The sequence below is a fragment of the Callospermophilus lateralis genome, chromosome 8, assembly GCF_048772815.1.
Source record: "Callospermophilus lateralis isolate mCalLat2 chromosome 8, mCalLat2.hap1, whole genome shotgun sequence".
NCBI lineage: Eukaryota > Metazoa > Chordata > Mammalia > Rodentia > Sciuridae > Callospermophilus > Callospermophilus lateralis.
Genome location: NC_135312.1, coordinates 13,139,250 through 13,159,325, shown reverse-complemented (window position 1 = coordinate 13,159,325; position 20,076 = coordinate 13,139,250). Strand labels below are relative to the sequence as shown.

Genomic DNA, 20,076 nt, shown 5'->3' with positions numbered 1-20,076 from the left:
ATCTTCCAATTTATAGATAGTGGCCCTAGAACTACCAGCTGGATCTAAGACCGCTGTGGCTCCCAGGACTATAGAGCTGCAGCCATCTGGCATATCTCAGCGGCTGGCCTCAGACCCAAAAGAGCAGGCAAGGGCAACATGCACTACCCCCAAATGCAGAGAGAAGATATGAAGAGAACAGGAAGCAGGAGCAGACACTAGCCAATCAGAACACCCGGAAGAACAACGTATCTTAAGGGGGAACTTGAAGATATGGGAGTCCAGTCTCCTAAAACTACAGATCAGTAGTTTTAGAAGTAAGTAAAGGACTCATGCAAAATATGTGTTTGTGGAAAGTTTTAGAAGGACTTGTACAAAAAGGAAAATATTGTGCTATCATGATAGGTTTAGAGTGATTTTTTTTCCTTTAATCAAATTGTTATTTAAAAAAATACATGAAGAAAAATGGTTTCTTTATTAGTTTACTAAGTTACAAAACACCACAGACAGTGACTTAGACAAAAAACATGCATTCCTCACAGTTCGGAAGTGGCAAGTCCAAGACCAAGGTGTCTGCAGGTTTGGCTTCCCCTGAGCTCTCTCTCCTTAGCTTGTAGAGGGACACCCTCTTTCCATGTCCCCCATGGGCCTGCGCAGGCACATCCCTGGCAGCTCAGCCGTATTGAATTAGGACTTCACATGTATGACCTCATTTACCCTTTTGCCCTCCCTACAGCTCCTACCCACAAATAGGATCACATTAGGCATTAAGATTCCAATGTAGGATTTGAGGGAACACAGTTCAGTTCACAACAGTTTCTAGAAGTGAAAAGCATTTCTAAATGATTGAACTGTATGATATAAAGTACCAGATTTCTATGGCAGCCCCACAAAGGAAAAGCACATGGACAGAGAAGTAGGGAACAGGGTCCCAGTCTTATCTCTGCTCTTCACTCTGTGGCCTCGGGCAACTAACTTTCCTCATCACGGGGAGACCTTTGCACAGGAAGATTACTCATGTTTTAAAATTACAGTTATTTGAAAAGAAACTAGTTGCCAAAAAATACCAAGAAACAATTATAAAGATTGGAGTTATTAGAGCAGCGTGGTTTGCTGCACACCTTGAGAAACAAAGTACAACCCGTTCCTTTATTCTAAATTATAGCTAACCTGTTAAATATGAGGTTCCACTCACCAGGGAGACAAGAAAGTCAACTGCAATCATAGTTCACATTTCACTTCCTTCTTCCCTCTCCCAAGGCTCAACAAAAATCCTAAGTATCTGAATGGCACCTGGGAAGTGTGGACAGGGCCTCTGCTCTGAAATCCATCTTGGATGTGGTGCAGGTACTCCGGGTCAGGCTCCTGTGAGGTTAGAAGGGGGACAGGTCTATTTTGTCAATGTCAGCCCAGGCTTCCAAGTCATGGCACCCAGTCTGCAGCTCGCACAACCTTCAGTGAAAGTACCCAGTGGGGCCATCAGATGGAGCTTCATGGAAGTGGGATGTGGACCCCATTCATTAAGAAACCTGCCACCTCTTAAAATCCCCAAGGTTGAGGAGGCCTATGTTCTTCCTCTGAACTCAAATAACATCCAGCTCTTAGTCTTCAGACCTTCTTCTGCCTTTCCACAAATAGTGAAATTCTCTCTCTTAATGAAAATAAAATCCCATGAATCACCCTTGGGTGAAGGAGAGAGGTACAAGAGAAAAATATTATTGTTTTTTTTTTTTTTCATGAGTCTGCTTGTGATTGTGAGGTCTTTGTGTCAACTTGTCTGTGCCATGAAGTCTCAGATATTTGGCTGAATGTTATTCTGGACATTTTCAGGAAGATGTTCTTAGGTTGATATTAACCCTGAAATCTGTGAACTTTGAGTAAAACATTACCCTCCATCATGTGAGTGGACCTCATCCAATCAGTTGAAGGACTAAATAGAACAAAAGACTGACCTCACCCGAGAAAGAAAGAATTCTGTTAGTAGAGGCCTTCAGACTTGAAGTGCAACATATCCTCTTCCCTGCGTCTCCACCCTGCAGATTTTCAACCTGTACAACATGAACTAGATCCTAAAAGAGTCTCAGTCTCTCTCTCTCAATCTCTCTCTCCCTCCCTCCCTTCACAAATGCACACATAAAGTACATTGATAATGTTTCTCTGAAGAACACTACCTAATTCACTATTAGAATCAGAAAAGCAAGATACAAATAAACCACACATTAAGATATGCCAGTATCTTGTGGAAGTTTTATAAAATAAAAGAATTAGTACCCTAACATTTAGGCGAGATCAAAGAAAGTGCTTATGAAGATAAGCATTTTGGCTTCTGTGGAGACGTTTGAGATTCTCTCTGGGCCTGCTCAGGTGTTCTGGTAATTCTCATGACTGCTGCCACAAACATTTTTTCATCCCTGTCTATATGTATAAAACTCCTTAGAGACCCCTGGTTTTAATGAAGTTTACATTCTAGATGAAGAAAAACAAATCTTCCTGAATCCAAATAAAATAATAAAAGATGGTGTTTAAGAAATGTCTTCTGAGTGGCACAAACAATTTGTATTTTACGTCTCCGCTGGTACAGGATGCAGAATAGCATGTGAGTGGACAGTGTGTAAGGGTGAAGGCAGACTCTACTAGGTGCTGGGGCCTAAGTGATAAAGTGGGGAATCCCACAGGCATTGGTTTATGATCCTAAGACAGTGATTGGTCAGTTGGATGATGAGGTCAGTGGATACAAGATGACAGGAGCCAGGCCTCCAATGTTAGAGATGGAGGTTACAAATAACCAAGAGGAGAGTCTGGAAAATCCAGGTACTCATGGCTTAGAGGTGGAGATACCAGCAGGGCTTATGTGTAGCTTAATATCAACATGGTGGTTCATATAGAAATATTCATGGACACGTGCATACGCTGTGGTTAGAATATATGCATGAATGTATCCTTATTTGTCAGCCATCAGGTGCTGGAAGTAACAATAACTCAGTAGCAATGAACAAATCCAGAACCCAGATCTTGGGATCTAAACTCATTCTCCAGCATTTTTCCTTAGAGAAATGCCTGATTTTAGGATTGGAGAAGGAAATATATAAAATATGCATGGCACATCCAGTAGTACCAGAAAGAATGTAAGTACTTAAAAATTAATTAACTATAATTAATAATGAGGATATGTCAAAGGAGCCAACTGAAAGAGTCCCAATGGCCAAAGCTGAAACAATTTAAACAACAAAATTAAGTGGTGTTGAATAAAACCTGCCATGGTCCCCTCCGAAACTCATGTTGAAATTTAGTAGCCACTGTAACAGTAGCAAGGCGGGGGCCCCTAAGAGATGGTCTGGCTATTGGGCCTCAGTCTCATGGGTGGGATGCTGCCTGTTATAGTACAAAAGATCCAATATCACCATTCTCTCTCTCTTCCTTGCTCCCTCTCCCACTTCCTCCCCCTTTCTTCCCCCTCTCTCCCTTTCCTCCCTTCCTCCATGTGATCATAAAAAAATATTTTTTAAAATTACTTAACTTTTGTTTTAATCAGCTTTGTATCACTGTGACCAAAAGGGCCTAACAAGAATAGATGGAGGTCTGAGATGGAGGGAGGGACAGGAGGCAGCAAGATGGCACAGGAGGAAAATCTGTGACTACTACAACGGGGATGTTGGAAATCACTATCATGGACAAGGCCACCCAATGAAGCCTCACCGCATCCACATGGCACACAATTTGCTGCTTAACTATGGTCTCTACCGAAAAATGGAAATTTATCACCCTCACAAATCCAGTGCTGAGGAGATGACCAAGTGACACAGTGATGACGACATCAGATTCTTGAGCTCCATCCGTCCAGATAACATGTCTGAGTACAGCAAGCAGAAGCAGAGGTTCAATGTTGGTGAGGACTGTCCAGTATTCGATGGCCCGTTTGAGTTCTGTCAGTTGTCTACTGGTGGCTCTGTCGCAAGTTGCCATGAAACTTAATGAGCAGCAGACGGACATTGCTGTGAATTGGGCTGGGGTCCTGCACCATGCAAAAAAGTCCGAGGCATCAGGCTTCTGTTACATCAATGATATCGTCTTGGCCATCCTGAAACTGCCAAAGTATCACCAGAGGGTGCTGTATATTGACATCGATATTCACCATGGCGATGGCGTGGAAGAGGCCTTCTATACCACAGGACGAGTCGTGACTGTGTCCTTTCATAAATATGGAGAGTACTTCCCAGGAACTGGAGACCTACAGGAACTGGCAAAGGCAAGTATTATGCTGCTAACTACCCACTCGGAGATGGGGTTGATGACGAGTCCTATGAGGCCATTTTCAAGCTGGTCATGTCCAAAGTAATGGAGATGTTCCAGCCTAGTGCGGTGGTCTTACAATGTGGCTCAGATTCCCTGTCTGGGGATCAGTTAGGTTGCCTCAATCTGACCACCAAAGGGCATGCCAAGTGTGTAGAATTTGTTAAGAGCTCCGACCTGCCTATGCTGTTGCTGGGAGGAGGTGGTTACACCATTCGTAATGTGGCCCCGTGCTGGACATACGAAACAGCTGTGGCTCTGGACACAGAGATCCCAATGAGCTGCCATACAATGACAGCTTCGAGTACTTTGGACCAGATTTCAAGCTTCACATCAGTCCTTCCAATATGACTAATCAGAACACGAATGAGTACCTGGAGAAGATAAAACAGCGGCCCTTTGAGAACCTGGTGCTGCCCCATGCACCTGAAGTCCAAATCCAGGCCATTCCCTAGGAAGCCATCCCAGAGGAGAAAGTGGTGATGAGGATGAAGAAGACCCTGACAAGTGTATCTCGATCTGTTCCTCTGACAAATGAACTGCCTGTGAGGAAGAATTCTCTGACTCGGATGAGGAAGGAGAGGGGGGCCACAAAAACTCTTCCAACTTCAAAAAAGCCAAGGGAGTCAAAACAGAGAAAGACCCAGAGGAGAAGAAAGAAGTCACAGAAGAGGAGAAAAACAAGGAGGAGAAGCCAGAAGCCAAAGGTGTCAAACAGGAGGTCAAGTTGGCCGGAGCAGACTTCTCCAGCTTTGGCTTCTGGCCAAGTCCCCCATCTTTCTCCTCCATCCCTCAGATTTTTATATTTTCTATTTCTCTGTGTATTTATATAAAATATATTAAATATAAATGTCCCCAGGGACTGGATAGGAACCAGGGTCCTGATCCCAAGGCAGCTGTGTTGAGGAAACTTCCAGCACCTGCCTTGTTCCCCATCCCTCCTTAAGTCTTTTGAACCATCTACAGTGCAGACCTGGGTGGAAGGGAGGTAACCATAAGAAAAATCCTAAAATGACAAGGGTCTGTTTAGTGGCTTTGGAAAGGTGCCCTTACCAAGTGTTCTAGGAGGGATGGGTGGGTCTTCAGGGACCCCTGTACTTTTCAGACTCCTAACATCAGCCATTGGTTGTTTTCTTACCTTCCCTCTGGCCTCAAGAGAGCCAAGAAACTCCCACTGCCCTGTCTTCCCCCAGTTCCACAGGTGAAGGTCGGTAGTCTACCTTCCTTTCTAAGACACTATTTTCATTTTTGTGAGACTTTGTAATAAAATGGTACATTTCTATACCCCCTCCCAAAAAAGAAGTAGATAGAGGGGGAAAAGTTTACTTTGGCTCATGGTTTCAGAGGTTCAGTCCACCGTTGACCAACTTCATACCACTGGGCCCAAGGTGAGGTAATGGTAGGCAGCTCAGGACATGCAACAGGAAGCACAGAGAGAGCTCTACCCATCAGAGACAACATATAAGCCTCAAAGGCACACCCCCAGTGACCTACTTCCCCCAGCCACACCTTACCTGCAGTGACCATCCAGTTCATCTATATCGGTGGATTAATCCACTGCATAGGTTACAACTCTCATAATCTAATCATTTCACTTCTTGAAATTCTTGCACTATCTCACACATGAATTTTGGGGGGACACCTAATCTAATCCATACAATTATGATAATAGTATTAAGAGTATTTTGAAGAAGACTCTAATATAGCTAATCACTCTAAGTAGAAATAAGGAACATCTAAAGAGCTTTAAAACACATTGGCTTGAAATCAAGCTAAAATCTATTTGGAATATCTCTGTTGATACCCCCATGAAATTTTGCATTTATTTTTGAAACCTTATTTATTTATTGGATTGAAGACAACACAGAGATGTTCTGTTACGGTGAGACCTGGGGTGTTACCTTGTTTTATCGTCTCCTACTTGTTTATTTTTTTTAGTTTGTGTTCAGAGAGTTGAAATAATCAAACATCCTAAATTCATAGCACATTGCCATTGTTGGTTGATTCATGACTGTTATATTTTATTCTTATTTATTCCCATTATTCTCAAAACTTACCCCTTTCTTCTCCTACCCCCACAAGCAACCATTGTAACATGACTTATGAGAATTTCACAAAAGCTTCATCTCTTACTTTAAAAAAGTTAAAAAGTGATAATGTGGCTAGTCTCCTAACAGTAAAATTTTTATCTGAGATTAAAATCACTTAAATAGGAGCTTTGGGGTGACAAGTATTATTGAAAGGCTCGGTATTGTTTAGAAGCTGTGGGCTTAATAGGACATTATTAAACCATTTAATCTCTCCTGCAGAGACATTTCATGCTGTCCCCTCAAGGAACTTTCCCTGCAGGAGGCATTGGAGTCAGCCTGTGGCCAAGTTGGTGACAGTTCAAGAAGTTCATCCTGCTCTAATTTAAACGGAGCAGCAAGAACACTCACAGCAGGAAATTCAAATTTGAACATCTCAAGGAAAAATACACATGGCCTTTTATTTCCCACCACCCAGGATATTAAACCCAGATGACCACAGTGAACACAAGGGAAAAACAAATTGCAGAAATAAACACTTCTGTTCTAAGCCACTGGGTCATTTCAAGTGGCAGGCCTATTTTATTTTCAGGGAATCCACTGTCCTCCCCAAAGGGAACAGAAACATACTTTAGGAAGCTATTCCATCAAGGAAACGGTGGCGTCTAAAGAATTGATTGTTTTGCAGAAATAAAAGTTTAGAGTTTTATATGCAGTGAATCCAGTAACTGGTCCCCTATGTTAGATCATTCCAGAAACGTGCTGCAATCAGAACCTAGAAAAACCTGTGCGTTGCTTCTCCCCTGACACTGACAACGTAGATCATATTATAGAACCTTTGCTCTATAATCTGGGTGAGGAAATAGATATGACAAGAGAAAGAAAGGGAAACAAGTTCAAATCCCAACTCGGCCCATATGCCCTGCGCGGCCTAAGTGAACAACCCTCTCTGAGCATCAATATCAGTATTTTAGGGTTTGTGAAAAAAATGCTAGTGGAACCCACTCAGGGGTTAGACCTTAGTCAAACTGTAGGACCAAAGTTAGGTGATTATTTTTCATCTCTAAGAAGGCTGCCTCTTTGTAGTCAATGTACTATTGTATATTTTATTATATCTAGTACAGCCATATTTTCCTTCAGTATTGAAACAGTTGGGATTTTTTTGGTGGTGGTGGTGGGGGGGTATTTGTTTGTTTTCATTTACAAACCAAGTTGGCTTGCACTTGAGGGCATTTTGAATGGGAAATATTTAACATTCAACATTAGAATTACACTTACCATAGCTGATGTTCACAAAGTGAAAAGCAAGAGAAAAAGAAGCTCTTTCAGGAAATAACAGTTCCATATGTGATCTGGGGCCACTCTAAGCCCAAGATCTAATTGAGGGCTAAATACAGTTGAATAAACTATGAAAATATATCCTTGGAGCAAAATTATGAAAAAGAAAGCCCCCACTCATATCGTCACAAACAAGCGATGATTTCACTCACGTATGAACAAATAAATGTGCTTTTGTAGATGCTTCAAGATTCAGGTAGGAGTCTATGAAATAAGAGGTCTTTATTAGCCAAAACCAGTTGGTAAAGAGGCATTTGCTCCCTTCAAATGCACAACATCAAAACTAGATAATATAGATAACAAAGAAGCAGACACATATAATACCACCAATAACTGACCCCAAAGAAAAGGGAGATTGTGAAATGCCTGAAAAATTTTTAAATAATTGATTTAAAGAAGTTCAATGAGATGCAATATGATACAGATAAATAATAAAAGAAAATTAAGAAAACCACATATTAACAGAGAAGTTAAATAGGGAAGACATTAAAAAAAAAAAAAAACTAACCAGAAGTCCAGGAGCTTAGGAATATAATGACAGAACTGAAAATTCAATAGAGAGGTCATTTTAAATTATCTAATTAAAGGAACAAACAGAAAAAGGATTGAATGAAAAATAGTGAAGAAAAAATAAAGAAGCTATCAATTGCACAAATACATGGATTCTGGGAGTTTCAGGATAAGATAAAGGGACATTCAGATTCATAAAGCCAAAAAGACTCCAACCAAGATCAACCAAACAATAATCCTGAGACACATTAAAATAAAATTGTCAACATCAAAGAAAAAGAAAGAATCTTGAAAAAAGCAGCAATTGGAAAAAGTGACTTGTCACATATATGTGAACACCAATTAAGCTCCTAAACTGAAAGTTGAACACAGCAAAAGAATATATTCAAAGAACTGTCTTTCCATTGATCTCTCCCTTGCTCTCCTGCCATGATGCCATATCAACAGGATGCATGCAACCAAAGAGGGCCTTCACCAGAGGCCATACTTTGACCAATCTGAATGTCTTCCCTCCCTCCCTCTTCCCATCCCCCATTCTGGTTCTTGCCTTCAAAGTCTTGTACACCTTCACTTTCTCTCATGCCACCAAACTGAAGATCTCAAAAGATCTGACAAATATTTCTATTTAGATGCTTACTTGTGCATTTATCTAAAAGTCAATCAATATTTATGGTCAGTCTCATGAAAGAAATAGAATTTAAAATTAAATTGTTTATTAAATTCCCATAAGTGCCAGGTACCATGCTTGGCACTAGAAATACAAAAGTAAATAAAACACAGCCACCATCGCAAGTGAAAGTCAAGCGCATAAGACGCAATTATGAAGTAACACAGCAGTGAATTATCCTGTGCAGGTTCTTTTATACAAGCACACATGAGGGGGCATTCTGGGGATGGCAGGGAAGTGTTTCTAAAGATGGCAGCTGATGCAAGTCTTAAAGAATGAGTATGCGCTTTCTCCAAATGAAGACAGAAAGGCTGTAGAAATATTTCAAGCAAACTCATCAAGTAGCCTTTTCTAGTACATCTTCAGGGTCTTCCAAGAAATTTCTTTCCTTATTTAAAAACTAATTGTAATGTTATTTATTCAATGCTGTGGCTGTCACTTTTCAAACCCTCTTTCAGCACACTTCCTCACACCCATCTAATCTCATTTAACAACCACCATACGCACTATCCAATCCTAAGCAAATTTCACCATGCTGGTTTCAGAACTTTTAAAGAACAAAACATCTCAGAAGCAGTTAAGCCTTTCTTCTTACACTTGCACAAAGACATTACCACCTACCCTCCCTGTGCCAGTGATCAGTACTCGATTTTGTGTTGATCTCTCCTGTGCAAGTCTTATTCTACTACTGCATAAGCATGCATCCATTAAAACTAAATACTTTCAGTTCTTCTTGTTTTTACAAATGATGTCTGTCATTCTGTATTTCTCATTCTGCCAGCTGTTTTCTCAACTATACTATTTTGTGTTCTTGAAGTGTATTTATGCAGAAACGGTCATATTCATTTATTCTGTTAGGAAGTATTCCCGATCTTTATGTAGCTCACTGTACTTAACTTTTACCCTGTTGTTCATCCAGATTGCTTCTGGTGTTTTGCTACCATCAACAATACTGCTGTGAATCTTCCAGTACGTGTTTCTTAGGGCACAACGAGCAAGAATTTCTCATTATTGTGCTGGGATTTGGAATTGCCAGATTATAGTGTAGGTCTATGATTCACTGTTGGTGTTCTTCCCAAATCTCTCACCGTTTCCTGGATCCTCCTCCCCACAGCAGGCATGAGAAGTGAAATCTAACATAGAACACCTGAAGCTTTCCTCTGAATGTCAGTGGAGTCTAAAATATCCAGCACTTACTCTCCGTCTCATCTGCCTTTGACCACTTGGTGAACAGTGGGAAGGAAGGAGAGACCAACTCACCCAGCTTCCAGAGGAACAATTATAGGAGTGACTCCACGGCAGAGCTCTGGCCGGGATCAGGGTAAAGTATATGCTGAAGACTTCACATTCCTCGTCCTGCTGCCCTTCCCTGACCTACCTCCTGTTCCCTTCCTCATCTCCCCCAAGAGCACGCAGCAAATCGCCATTTCTCATCTCAGGGTCAGATTCCCTAGAAGCTAAGATAAGGCACCTTGTCAAATGATGACAAATTGATCTCTAAATTGATTAAATTGATGGTTCATCAAATACAAACAAAAGTTGATTGAGCTCCAAATTGATTGAGATCCTGTTGGCAATGGTAAGAGAGTTACAAGTCTCTACATCAATATTCAAACACTGGAGCTGTCTGGCTGATTTTGCTTTTTCAATCTGATAGCTGTGAAAGGTGTCTCGTTTTTGTCTTAGTTTGCAATTCCTTATTACTAGAAAGGTTGACCTCTTTTACTTAAGATGCTTGGCCATCACATTTCCTCATCTGTGGATTTTCTATTCATTTCCTTTACCCATTATCTTATTAGAGAAGATAGAAGTTTTTATAATTTCTGGATGCTAAACCTTTCCAGTGTATACTATGCATTGTAACATCTTCACCAACTCTAACGCTTGTCCTTTAAATTTATTCTATCTTATGTTGAAAGTTTTTTAATTTTAATATACTCCATCTTTTCCTTTATAGTCAGTGTTTTTTTATTAATAAAATATTTTCCTAACCCAAGGTGATAAGATTTTCCTTTATTATTTTTTCTAAACACTTCAACATTTTGTTTATCATCATATTTTTATTTTAACTATCTGGATCATAGTATGTGGTAGGTTTTGAATTTAATTATATTTTCAAAATATATTTTTTTCCAAATAGCTTTTCCAAAAATATTGTTTGCCACTAATTTATAATACTACTTGTCATAGTTTGGATCTTAAATGTCCCTCAAATCTCAGTCCCTAGCTGATGGTGTATTGGGGGCTGGTAGAAACTTTAGGAAATGAAGTTTGGACCTTATTAGAGGGAGCTAGGTTGCCTGTAGTGTGCCCTCGAATGAGATATTGGGACCCTGGCACCTTCTTTCTCCCTATTTTTGCCTCCTGGTTGCCATGAGGTGAACAGGTTTCCTCTACCATGTGCTTCTGCCATATTGCTTTGCCATGGCCCAAAAGCAGTGGGGTCAAACAACAATGAACTGACATCTCTGGAATCTAAGCCAAAATAAACCTTTCCTCCTTTTATATTGTTTATCTCAGGTATTTTGTCACAGTGATGGAAAGCTGAGTAAGACACTACTGTGTCACATATGAAGTTTCCACAACTGCTTGGACCTCTTTTGTTGCACTGGTCAATTTCTTTGTAATTTTCTTCATAAAGACATTAAATATCTGTTATTGAATCTACCCCTTTGTATCCTATGTTATAATTATCATATATTCCATTTGATATTTCTGGTGTTTAAGATAACTAATGTTTCTACCTTGAACTTGAATCTGATATTTGTTGAACTCTAATATATCTTTTAGTCTTCAGATTTTATTCAATTTTCTAAAGAAAAAATTACATTGTCTGCAATTAAAAACATTTCTTTTTTGGGCACAGTGGCACTCACCTGTAATCCCAGTAACTCAGGAGGCTGAGGCAGGATGATCACTAGTTTGAGGCCAGCCTTAGCACTTAGCAAGACTCTGTCTCAAAGTAAAAAAAATAAAAAGGGATAGGATATAGCTTAGTGGTTAAGTGCATCTAGGTTCAATCCAGTTTTTTTTTTAAAAAAAAAAAAACTCCTATTCCTTTCGTACGCTAATCTTTATCTCTAATTTATTGGTTTGATTTTTAGTAAGATGATAACATAAATGATTAAAATTTGCCTTCTTTTTACTGAAGTCAGAATTCTCATAAAGTGTTACTATTAAGTAGACTTGCTATAAATTCTTAATATTAATAAACAATTTTGTAAGTTTCCTTTTCTTTCCAATTGGCTAGCTTTTAATACATAATATTTTATATCTTATAATTTAGGGATTGAATTCAGAATGTTTTGCCACTAAGCTAGATTCTTAGTCCTTCTTATTTTATATTTTTTTATTTTGAGACAGGCTTACTAAGTTGCTGAGGGTCTCCATAATCTTATAATATTCTAATAGCAAGAATTACTATTTTACATTTTCATAAATAACATATATTATTTAATATATAATGTAGAATTTTGTATATTCATTTTTATCATCTTTTTCTCCATCTATCATTTGGTATTTCCTTTTAACCTGTTAATATGATAAATTACATGATTAGATTTTCTAATGTAGAGCTATCCTTAATATTGTTGGACTAATTGCCACTTGACATTATATATGCAAGAGTATGAGTGTGTGTCTGTGTGTATGTGTGTGTGTGTGTGTGTGTGTGTGTGTGTGTGTATCCTTCCACTTGCTTGTCTGTTACCTTGAGTCTCTACATCGGTACTCATGAATGAAATGATCTACAATTTTATTTTGATCTTATCTGGTTTGAATATCAAGACTATAGTATCACAAAAACAAGTAGCTTTCCCTCTATTTTAATTCCATGAAGTAGTTTTATCAGATGATGATCTTTTGTTCATCAAAAGCCTGGTAAAGCTTGCTTCTTAAAACCATCTAGGCCAGAAGCCTGGTGACTTTGACACTTTCATGGTGAAAATAATGGAGGTTGGTGTTAATAAGTGAATGGAGGGAGATTTAATTACTATCTCAACTTCTTTTATTATTATTCTTTAAGTTCTCAATAGCTTCCCGATTCAAATTGGCATATACACATTTTTCTGGAAATTTATTTATTTTATATAAGTTTTAAAATTTGCTTTTTGTAGCACATGTATTATTATACATGTTTTGAAATCCTGATGTTTTGAAATCCCTACTATATACGTAATTATGAACTCTTTTTTTTTATTCTTTTGTACCTTTTTGTTCTTCATCAGCCGGCTAAGGGCTTCTCTAAAGAATTAGTTTTAACAAAGAGTTATATTTAAATTGTTATCATTCTGGTGCGTTTATTTTCTGTTCCCTCTCTTAGTGCATGAGTGAATTTGTTTATGTCCCGTTTTTCCTCCTCTCACAGTTCTCCGTTTTCCAGCCTGGGGTTTGGTCTCTCTGTTTTGCCATTGCTGTTATTTAGTTCACTTCAGCTTCTTGAACCAAATGCTTAAGCCATTCATATTCAATCAGTTTTCCTTAAGAACAGGGTTGAAGTACTATTGTTGAATCATCTTTCCACTATTTTATCATTCTCATGGGGTTTTGCTCTACAATTCATTAATTATCTCTAAGTGTAATTTTATTTTTAGAACATGAGGGGACTGTTTTTAATATCTTATTATTGATTTCTAATTTAATTGCCTTTGGGTTAAAGAACATGGAATTTATTTCACTGATCCTTTGAAAGTTATTGAGATTTCTTTCATGTCCTAATGTGATCCTTATGTAAATATTCCACATGTACTAGAAAGAAATGTAATATTCTCTGTTTGTTCAACTCAGAGTTCTATGTTATCTATTAGAATTAGTGTTTTTAATTGTGCTGCCTAAATCTCTATTGTTACTAGTATCTAGCTTATTCTGTAAATATCTGTTTAAGTCTCCCACTAAAATTGTTTATCTGCCACCTATCTTTCCTTGCATTATGGTCTGTTTTTACTTTGCATTTTCCAAGGGTATGCTACTACAAGCAGATCAGTATTGTACCCCTTGCTGGAGGTCTGTTCTTTACACAATCGTCCTCTTTTCCTAATCCTTGAAGTCTGTTTTATATCTAGTATTGTTAACCCAGTGAGCATACTTTCTTATCTCTTAGTTTTGATCCTCTCCATGTGATTTTGTTTTGTGATGTCCTTTGTCAGCAGCATATGGCTAGGTTTAGTTTTTGTATCCATCTAATAACCTCTCTCTTTTGAAGACTTAATCTACTTACACATACTCTAATGCCTGATAGGTTGGGAATTCTTTCTGCGTCTTACTTTGTGTTTAGAGTTTATAAACCTTCTTCTTTGCTTTTCTATAATGTTTCCTTTTCTTGTCTCCTGACTGGATAAAGACTTTTACATTTCACTTTTGTTTCACCAGTGGATTTTATCTTCATGGTTTTCATAAACTTTTTAGCATACACAATTAGCTATACATTATTCTAATACTCTAAAGATTAGAGTATTTGATCTCTCTCCGAGACACAACAAGGATTTCAGCACACTTTATCCATCAAGCTCCCCTCCCCGCCGCTGAGTTTTATCTTTATGAAAAACACAACATTGGGGTTTTGTCTTGTTTTTTTTTTTTTAACATCACTCTTAATAAAATCTATCAACATAATTTAAAAAATTAATTGCCCTCCATTGTACCTCAAACTCCAAGGCTCCCCAGCACATTGTGTTTCTACATGTTACAGCATCTCTTCAATAGGTCCCACATTGACAATCTCTGCAGTAAATGCTTGCAATTTTATATCTCTAAAAAGTATTTATTTGCTGTCATTCTTGAATAATTGTTCTGCTGCATTACTATTCTTGGTTGATGTTTTGCAATTGTACTTAACAGTCTTCTGGCTTGTTTTTGCTGATTAAGAAGTCTACTGTGAGCCTGATTTCTGTTTGTAGGTAGTCTGTCTTTACCTTGCCTTGGCTTTAAGGTTTTCCTTTGTCTATGATATTTTGCTGTTTGACCACAGTGAGAAAACAGTGTTGTATAAAGAGTGAACCCCCCAACTCTCTTTTCACTCGATGTCCAGTCTAAAGATGATATTATTAGGGAGTAGCTCTAGTCCCTCATTCCTACTAGCTACGAAGGGGTGTCCACTAGACAATGGTGTACTTTCTTTTCATTCCACCCCTTGATCACTCCTCCAGCCTGATTGGTGGACGATGACCATTACATTACTTTGTTCTATTAAATGGAGCTAACCATTCAATAAGACCTGGAAATTCAGCCTCTTTCTCCATGTGCATTCTGAACTAGTGTAAGGTAGAAATTCTGGGTGCATCTGCTACCCCCCACATTTCCCATGGAGCATGGAGATGAGCTAGAAGCAGGAAGGGAGGGGGATATCAACAAACTCATTTGGCACTTGGTTACATGGATTGACTTTGTCTTCCAATGCAACTTTTGTTACCAGTGAAAAAGCTCACTTTTTACCTTTTGCTCTTTTGATTGAGCTATAATTTACAAACCACAATGTTCACAGCCAAGTATACAATTGATCTGTTCATTTCTTGTATGTCCATAAAGCTGTGCAACTACCATCACTATCTGGTTCTAGTATGATTTCATCATCCCAAGAGCAAATTCCATATCTGTTAGCAGTCATACTTCACTCTCAGACCCTAAAACCACAAAACTATTTTCCATCTTTTTAAATTTGTTTATCTTGGTCATTTCACATAAATGGAAGCACAGAATTTGTGGCCTTTTAAGTTGGGCTTCCTCTTTTTGATAAAAGTTCATTTTAATCTCTATCTGGCTGCAAAATCTTTCAATTGGTTACTCTCACATCTCCTCCTTGTTTTCTGGACATGCCACCAAATATCTACCTTGATATGCCACCAAATTTTTACTCCATCTCCTGCCATCTCTGTCAACCTGTTCTTCCTCCTCAGTTTCACCACCCAATTTCTGGGGCTAAAAACTGCAGAGTTACCCTCTTCCTCTCCCTTTCCTTAGCCACTTCTCACTTTCCTTCGCCCTCCACAATTAGTTGTAAAATCCCACAGGCTCAGCACTGATTTCCTTCTCATGTTTTCTCCGGTTACTTTACTAGTGTTATGGTTTGGATCTGGAATGTTCCCTGAAAAAGCACATGTGTTGAAAATGTGGTTCCCAATGCAGAAAGATTCAGAGGTGAGGCTTTTAGGCAATGATTAGGGCTCTGGCCTCATCAGTAGATCCATCCACTGATGACTGAAGGGACTACTGAGTGGTAACTATAGACATATGGGAAGTGTCTGGAGGAAGTAGGTCACTGGGAAGGTGGCACTGGACTTTATCTGTTCTCAGCCCCTTTTTCTCTCTGCTTCCCAGCTCCTTGAGCTGAGCAGCTTTCCTTTGCATGCCCTTCCCATGATGTTCTGCCTCACTTCAGGCCCAACCATGGACTGAGACCTCTGAAGCCATAGCCCACAATGAACTCGTCCTCCTTTAGGTTGTTCTTGTCAGGTATTTTGGACACAGCAATGAATCGCTATCACAACCAGTTTGAGCTCTAATTTCCTCCCCCCTACACCAGGTAATAGCCTCCAGCTAGTTTCCCTGGCAGGAGCCTCTTTGCTCATCAGTGCACCTGACACTCAGCCCCTGAGGTCACCATGCTCAGGCACAGTTTGTTCATGCCATCCCTTACTTGAAAATAGCCACTGGGTCCTCTGTTCTGCAGAACAGCACACAAAACTGCCTTTTAAAGGACGCAGCAACCTAGCAGAAAGTTAACCTGCCCACAGGTGTCCCTCTACCATGCCTCCAACCAGCCCCTCCAATCCCATTCAATGATGCAGCCACACCTACTTTCATTCTCTCAAATGCCCTCCACCTGGGTTTTCTTCTTCTCATCTCTTATCTGCTACACTTCTTTGTGCCTATACTTCCTCCAATGTTTTTTCTATTACCTCAGTCCAAATTAATCTCTTCCACCCCAAAACTTTCTCTAGCATTTTGACTCTAGTTCTTCTAAGTCACCTGTCCCTGAGTGTCTGCTAGTGTACTTATAAATGTCAGCATTATTACCATGAGACTATAATCCCCTGAAGATCAGCACCTGTCTTCCTCACCCAGGAATCTTTGACAAATCCTGGCACAGTCCCTGGCTCACTCTGGACCTTTAATAAAAACTTCCAAAATAAGTGAAAGCATGAAAGACATGACAGAAAAAAAAAAAAAAACCTACCTTGGGTTGCAAGCCAGAACAAATGAGCCAAAGTTTCTTCTCTCAGATTCAGCAACCTCCGGCTCTCAAAGTTATAACAAATCAAACTCTATTACCATAAGACTTATAGAACTTTCCCTTCCAGCAAACAAATTAATAGCATAACGATCAACCTTTCAAAAGATTTAGGTCTAGTCATCCTTGGGCCAGGGAAAGAGTTCAGAACACACCTTAACATCACATCTCATCCATCACAACTCCAGCAGGCTTCCATCACCTCAAGGTCCTGCAGGAAACAGCTGGAAACTGACAAGCATCTTGAGCTCCCCACCTGGCCACACTAGCTCGGTGGAGGGAGGATCACACCTGACCCCCACTGCTCAGACTGCTGGCCTCCAACGTGTACTTAGCAAATTCTTGCTACACCAGCCCTGACAGGGGAGCTGAGGCATGCATGAGGCAGCATCTCTGGTGGTAAAACTAGAATACTTGACGCCAGACTAATAGAACTGGATCTTTAACAGGCAAGAACAAAGAAATTTTTCAGAGGTGTAGTCAAAATATAGAATTTAAAATTTTAGTACACAAAATTCTCCCTAGTATCATGAATAGTGGCAGAGACCAGTCCTTACATGCTAACGCATAATAGAACTGGATCAGGAATTCTACATCCCCCTCCCCAAAATTAGATACATAATTATTATCTTGGCACTGTTTTCAGGGCATAACAACATATTTTCAGAAAAAAAAAATTCTGAGCAAGAACTGCAAATTTGCCTCCAGGCATGTAAATGTTATTGCATAATTAACTGAGACAGGGATGGATGGGACTGACTTCACAAAAACAAGCTCAGTGAGGGAGTGGTGTCTAGAGAGGTTGGTTTTTGCTGTTGTGGGTTGTGTGCTATTGTTGGGGGCACACACAGCATTCAGCATTTCAGTTCTGCTGTGACTTCCAAGGATTTCCCTCCAGAAAAGTCATGGGCCTGAATGGGGCAGTACTTGAGGTGATTTACAGGATGTTGAAGGACCGTGCAGCCAGCAACAAGCCTTCACCATCTCTAGGGACGGGGGGACTGTCCTCCTCTATTAAATCTCTAATCACCGTGACAGTAATGTAAAGTGAAATGAACTGTTCATGTTCAGAAATACTTCCGTATGAGGTATACTCAAGCTAATACAGGATTTTTCCTACACTATCATCCTCTACCAGCGCGCCCCCCTCAGGCCAACCGCACTCCTCTTACACTGAGTGGAATGCTTCCGCTGTGGATCTTGTGTGGACTGTGCACGTCTCACCTATGAACCTTCCTATCATTCTGCATCTTCTGAATTCCCCCTGACAGTTGGCCATGAAGCACTACTGAGTTCTGTTTAGCAAAGGGCAGGCAAGCCTGTTGAGCCACGCATGGAGTCTCACTAAGAGCGCTGTGGGAGGTGTCATTCCTCATTTTCTCATCATATCAGTATTTAGCCCAGACACATAATGGCAGAGCCTACTGAATTTCTCCCTCCAGAACTGTGCTTTTGGTTTTTGCTCTATGAAAATAAAATCTACTGAACTGTCCACATGATGGAAATGTTCTTGAGGAAGCTCCATGAGAAGATGACGGGCTGGAGAGGACATACGAAGGGCAGGCGCCCATCAGGATGAAAATCTTACTTCATGAGCATTAGAATAAGGACTAAGAATTAGAATTAGCATTAATTAGATAATAATTATGTATCTAATTGTGGGGAGGGGGAATATAGAATTCCTGATCCAGTTCTATTAGCATCTAATTAGCATTAGAATAAGGACGAAGTACAAATTCCCTTAACTGGTTTTACAATTCTTCAGAAAGAACTGTAGTCCAAGGATAGTTCTTCAAAATCCAAAATTGACTCTTGTTTCTAAAGAAATTGATGGACAATCTGATTTTACCTCTAATTAGCACTATTTCTATACATAGGTCTGATGTTATTGAAACAAACACCAAAGAGGAAGACAAGATGGCGGGCCAGAGGGAGGCAGCATTCTGTGTCGCTCTGGGATCCAGATCTCACCTCTTCAGAGTGCTGCAACTCTGACAGTGTTAGAGGACCCCTATACAGCTGCTCTCCTCAGAAATCACCAGCACTATGACCCCCACGCAGGGCCAGAGCCTCAGCGTTTGAGTAGAACTCTGGTCTCCTGGCTATGGAAACCTAAGGCCCCAAGTTCTAGCCCACACAGGGCTCGCAGGCATCTTAGCAGAATCACCTATCAGCACGTCTGCAGAACTCTGGGACTTCACTCTACTCCCCTGCAGGTCACTCAGCAGCTACCTATCCCCAGCACAATGCCATCACCCGGCTCCCCCCACCTCACCAGATACCCCAGAACTGGAAGCAGAACACCGCCATCTTGGCTCACCTTTCTTGCCATATTTGGTGGGGGCAGCTCCCAGGTTGGATATCCATCTGGCCAGGTACCAGGTTTACAACTCCCCCCTCTTCCTAGCCACAGTAACTCAACACAGTAACTACCCAACACAAAACAGCATTCAGTCGGACAGGTGTGCAGTGCGACCAGGGCGCTGCCCGCTGAGGCCTTGGTGTGAGAAGTCCTGCAACTGGGAACTGCTATGGGAGAGGGAGATGGGGCTAAAGTCTGGAGCCTAACAGAGAGACCAGGGACTGGGAAATCTCCAGGCAAGAGAGGGAGATAGTACCGGGCACTCAAGTCATATGAGTAGTCCCAAAAAGAGACCTTTGAGGTGTAGTCTCCCTGCAGGGACTGGTGGGTGCCACTTCCCACTTCCAGGTGCCTTACATGGGGACCAGTCTTCCCACCCTGGTTATGTCCTGAGGACAGAGACACCAGCTTACAACAGACAACCCTACCTATTGGATGAGAAGAGAAGCAGGAAAGATACAGATCTCTAAGGCTAGCTACAACCCTGGTTTCTTCCTTTGAGTATATTTCTTTTTTCTCTTTCTCTTCTACCTCTCTATCCTCCGGCCCTCACATCCCCAACATATGTGAAACCAAGAAGATTGCATGAAATAGGATTTTAAGGACTGAGTCATCTGAATAATATAATATAGAAGTGTTGTATAGGCCCTTTTTTTCTTTTCTTTTTTCTTCTTTTATT

General features: G+C 40.2%; 1 pseudogene; it reads left to right on the top strand.

Annotated features, from left to right (window-relative positions):
• Positions 1–3,648: 3,648 nt before the first annotated feature.
• LOC143406425 (histone deacetylase 1 pseudogene) overlaps positions 3,649–20,076 on the top strand; it is a 61,942-nt pseudogene continuing 45,514 nt past the window's right edge.